The following is a 5,518-nucleotide window of genomic DNA, read 5'->3' as shown; positions in this document are numbered from 1 at the left end:
AACCGAGGGTGTCGCAACATGTACAGCCCGCTAACCAATGCAACCACCCGAAAAGGAGTCACATAAAGAACCACCGCGGAGCAAAGGCTAAAAGCAACAAACAGACTAGTGGCCCGAGGGTCTCGCCAGCTGAGCAACGAACCTAACTGCTCACCTTGTGTAGCCTATCCTCCCGGCTATGCTTCGAATCCGGTCATACCTCATACGGACTACGTCCGGTGCTCTTGATGTCGGGGAAAGTGTCAAACTCTTCGTCTAGCTCATCAGGGTGCACCGCTTCGGCCCATGAGAGTTTTGGGTCCATATGAGGCTTCGGCCCATGAGAGTTTTGGGTCCATATGAGGCGGGTGTCTGGCTCGGAACCTATAGTTCCAGAGCCCGATTAAGAACATGTAGAGACATGCGGTCGGAAGTATGAGCTCGGGATACCATAATAATATCAAAAACAAGATATGAACAAGAACCGTTGTGACCGGGTTCTTCCATTCTTTAACATTGTTGAACCACTTGCTAACCGAAAACAAACCCGAAAGCAACGACATGATCCTGAAAAAGTTGGCTTTGCTTCTTCTCATGCTCCACATATGAGAATCAACATCCAACATGTACTCAACCACCTCTTTTCTTAGAGGCGGTTCTGCTCGACCTAGCCGGACCGCCACTATGTTCATGGCTTGGTACCTTAAAGTGTCGACTTGGTTAACCGTTAGCGGGTTTAGATAATGCATCTTGGGCAATAGAGGGTGACCATAGAGGTACACCATGTTGGCTAGTGATAGCGTGGTGAACCGAACCGCAAGTTGGAGCTCACCCCTCTTCTTCACCCCGGACGGATGGAGCACGAGTAGCGGGTACGCGTGAGTGTATATACGATGAGTTTCTAGGGTAGATAACCGGATCCTCACCTTCCCGATTCTAGAATCTCGTTCTGTACCTGTCGGATACAAAACACAGTTTTAACAAATCTTTAAACAGGTCTTTGAATCATATTTTATCTGCGTAAAATAGATTAAAAAAAAACATTTAAAAGAACAGGTCCGCCCATTTTGCCACCTCTGCGCGTACCTGGTTTTTCGGCTCCCAAATGACAATTATCGAACACGCCGAGAGTGATGACCGTACACGGATCATACACTTCCCAAGTGTATTGTTCGTTCCATCTCGGGCTAAGTGTGTCGAGAATCGTCCGTGTACGGACCCACTTTTGTCCATACTTCGCCACGCAATAAGCATCGGTCGTCCCCCGCCCATCTTTCATTTTCACAGGAAGCAAACCGTGCGCGCCCAAAATCCCGACTTCAAGAATCCCGCACGGTTGCTTCCATAGTTGTTTAGCGGTCGGCCTTTGATCGCTTATATACAAAGTCGACTCGTCTAAAACATGATACCCCCCTTCTAAACAAACCCGAATGTGTATTCTGCTCGAAAACTTCATCTCACCAACCGGTCCCACTCCATACCTTTCGAGATTGAACCACCTGGAATGAACCGGTCGATGGTCAAGCCGCTTCTCGAACACGGTCAATGGAAGGTTCAACACCCCGAGAACCTCATCCCTTGAGGAGTGAACCCGGTCCTCAATGGTTAGAACCAAGTGCTCCTCGAATGGCTCGGCAACCACAAACATGAAATCTTCATGCCATACGGGGTTCATCGTCCTCGCGGAGCTTATCTTCTTTCGCAACATTTGGTTCCCGACTTCCACCTTCACCGAAACTTCGGGAACACGCGTTTTGTCATTCGGGATCACATCTTGAGCTTCTAAAACATTCACCCGAAGATACCAAAGCTTTGGCGATACATAAACTTTTGACCGAACGTTAAACACGCCTTCCCCGTGCGCAAACGATGCATCCGAATGCCATGCCTCGGGGAACGCCTCGTCAGCTTGCGTTCCCATCCAAACCGCAAGCATTATCTCACTATGTCCCCTCCGGTCCTCCACCCGATACCACTGTGCCGCCAGTGGACTGTCTGGCGGCACACGTGTCGGGATCTCGTTTAAATCAAAAACTACTCTCCCGATATAGTCGTCTCGCCCAAACATTTCTTTATCTTTCAAATAAACTTCCAACGTCGACGACTGAATCCGATCCTTCGAAAACGCGAACACTTGGTTCCACTCTGGGTTCGTTTTCTTCTCGAAATGGCGCGTTCGGCCTCGGTAATTCCCGAGTTTAACTTCAACATACGGATCAACGCCTAGAGGAAGCTCCTTAGCCTTCACAACCCGAACGTAAAGATGATACGTTTGTTCAACAAGATCATACGTGCTCGTTAACCTCTCGCCTCCTAGGTGTGGGTTCGTGTGTTTTAGCTTGTAATCGTCTTGCCGAAGAGTGGGCACCGCACCCGGAATGGGGCCCGGTCCGCCCGGGACAGGTTCAAGGTTCATTTGACGGTTTCGTAACCGGATATTCATGTTGGTGTTTGGAAGTGTATGTTTGTGTTGTGAGTTAGTGTACGTACAAGGATTGGAAGTGTGGTGAATCATGAATGAGTGTTCGGTTTAAGAGCATGAACAACGGTCACATGTCGTCGTGATGTTTTTCTTTTTCTTAATTCTTTACTTGTGTGAGAAGCCACATGTCATGCATATATGTTGTACGATGATCCTTACTTGCATTGTAAGTAACTTTGAGTTGTCCAAAGAGATTCGGATGCATATATAGAAACTTGAGGTTAGATTGAAGAGAATCGAGGCAAGGCATAAACTTTCTAAACATAATATGTTTATCTGAAAATATGTCACACATAAAAATATACATAATATATAGTACGCAATGACGAAGCTGTGACAAAAATGTTAGGGTGGCCAGATTCAATATGTATAAAAATTTACATAAACCACTAAACCAGGGTAACGGGGCTCAAAATTTTTGGACGAAAACGAGTAAGTTTACACTGTGCATAAAAATTTTCAGATGAAAACGCGTAAATTTACACTGAACAAAAAAACGTTCACAATACAAGCTTTCCCCTTTAATAGCCCGTGCCACTTGACTTGTGATATTTACAAACAATATATAAACATCTTTTACAAGTAATTGTATTATTATGATAACAAAAATAAAAAACTTGAATCGTTCAATTTTTTCTTATCTTTATGTGTTTTAAATTTGTTTTTCTTACATACATACAGTAAGATTATGTACATAAAAAATCAAACAAATTCATTCATATAATTTTTAAATTTATACAGTTTACTTGTATATGCGTAGTAGATATAGCTTAGAGCATTCTCAGCCATTCTCTAAAGTTGTCAAACCTATATAATTTACGGTAAATTTTGAGAAAACCATCAAAATCACCTCTCGAATCCATTCCCTATTATATGGATGAGTTATGACAACTAAAGTAAAAACCTAAATATAGGGACTCACTTTTGATCTATACCGTATAATATATCAACTATCTCCCAATCACTATATACTATATAACAAGACAAAAGAGAAAAAAATAATAAAAAAAAGAATTTAAGGATATGAATAGGAAATAAAATGTGGAAGATTTTTGAAAAATCATAGATAAATTTATAGAATGGTGTTTTTTTAACTAAATTATAGAGAAAAATATATGAAATGGGATGGGAATGCTCTTACACTTTGATCAATCTACGTATGTATAGGTAAACAGACAATCAAACTGATTTGTTAATTCGTTTTTAGTTTTTAAGTTTTAAGAAACAATAAAGATTAGGTTATCTTTTATTTTGAAATTAAACAAATAGAAGATTCATTTTGTTTGCATATATCTCTCTTATAATTCACTTTGGCTTTCATTTATAGTACTCTTATTTATGGGCAAAGTACAATTGTAGGACGTACTGATAATATGCTTTGCTTCATTGCTTATGTGCTTTTGATGACATTCTATTCTTTCTTAGACAGGAAACGAAGTTTTTGAAAGAAAGAAAGCAAAAGTAACAAACTCTAAAGGTGTTTATTACTCCGCATAATAATTAATTAAATATTAGTTTTAAATTCAAGTAAAAACCAAGTAATCACTTAGCGTCTTTTATATCATAGTTAATACAATATAAATATGTGTTTATGTGGTTCTCATTGTTTATTATTTAAAACTGACTTTGCAATGCACGACTCTCCAAAATATGAGTATTGAATCGAGAGGATCCACATAAACACTTTATATATAATACTTTAACTGTGATAAATGGCGGAACCAAATGTTGGGTACCGCAGACGGGAACCTAGGAACAATTTTAGCGTTATCTAATATTCGATACCCATTTTCTATTGTAATATATAATTGACCTGATTCGCTACTCGTATTCTAAAGTGACCTTGATAAAGAAAAATCACGGGTTAACCACTGACTGAGATGATAAGATGATTATGTAACTGCATACCACTTTTTTTTTTTTACCTCTTATGCCATATCTCATCAGTGTATAAATAACTACATGGTTTTTGTATTAAATCACTAGTGGTTCTTTAAGTCCGGTCCTTCCCTTTCATAGGTGACTATCATGACTCATTATTCAAAGAATGGGTTAATTATTTGGATAAAAATTAATTGTTTGTGGGTGTCTATGGGTCATTGCAAGTAAGACAACATGTCAATTAAGGAATACTCAAACTAGACAACGTGTTAAAACATACAAACAATACAAAAGTTAACTTGAAATAATCCAAGTGGGTTAGCATCACCGATGACAATTGTTTGTCTCCACCACTACTTGTTCTCATAAGCCCGCTGTCATCGCGGCCTCCAATATCCTCACCTCCACCAGCACTGATGTTGACGCCCGCCACCAACGCCTCCGTCTCTAGCACCATTGACAACACTACCACCGTGCTCGCCAAAACCGCTGCTACCATTGTTACCACCACTAGCGGCCTCCACCACTGCCATCCTCGACACTACATCCACTAGCAGGTAAGCCTGTTTTGCTCCTTTTTTATATATTTCTAAAACAACTCATGTCAATCCACTTTTCTTTTCTGTTTTTTTCTTTTTCTTTTTATTTTTTTGGCTAGAACCCTTTTATCTAGAACCAAAATAATACTTTTTTAAGAGGACTCTACATTGAGTAGGCTCATTATGCTCGTATCGTATATTGATCTAAATTTTGAACTATTGAAACTTTGTATGTCGTATGAAAATATGGTTTAAACGGAGGCAAGAAGGCATACATCTTTATAAAACCGTTTTTCATAAAATCCATCCAATGATATATATATGAAGAAACTTGAAACTATAAAAACCAACCATAGTGTGTTTAAGTTGCGATAACCTTTGATGAGAAGCGGTTTGTCGATGAATTCTCCACAAATATGTATCCACATTAAAGCTAGTGGCTCCAATAAAGTGCCACCCTCCCAAGAATATCAAGATCATTGATGGAAGAAGAAACTTCTAATGTTATTTTATGTTGTACTAATTTGAGTCCCCCATGTGTTACAGAATTTGTTTAGGTTTTTATTTTTAATTGTTTTGCTAATTTATATTTTGTAATAATTTGTTTTATTTTTTAACGTAGATTTGTTTTGATTTA

At 39.4% G+C, this 5,518-nt stretch overlaps 1 pseudogene across 1 annotated transcript; it reads right to left on the bottom strand.

Annotated features, from left to right (window-relative positions):
- Nucleotides 1-263: 263 nt before the first annotated feature.
- LOC143608020 (multiple C2 domain and transmembrane region protein 2 pseudogene) lies at nt 264-2,422 on the bottom strand (annotated as a pseudogene). Its single transcript, XR_013149120.1, has 2 exons — nt 1,054-2,422; nt 264-928 (listed from the first exon to the last, which is right to left on the bottom strand). The product of XR_013149120.1 is annotated as a multiple C2 domain and transmembrane region protein 2 pseudogene (transcript).
- Between the last annotated feature and the right edge of the window lie 3,096 nt (nt 2,423-5,518).

This window comes from Bidens hawaiensis, unplaced genomic scaffold (assembly GCF_021521415.1).
Source record: "Bidens hawaiensis isolate Kalapana, Puna unplaced genomic scaffold, B.hawaiensis_p1.1 tig00094154_1, whole genome shotgun sequence".
NCBI classification, from domain to species: domain Eukaryota; kingdom Viridiplantae; phylum Streptophyta; class Magnoliopsida; order Asterales; family Asteraceae; genus Bidens; species Bidens hawaiensis.
Note: the sequence above shows the minus strand (reverse complement) of the source record. Positions and strands in the feature narration are given on the sequence as shown.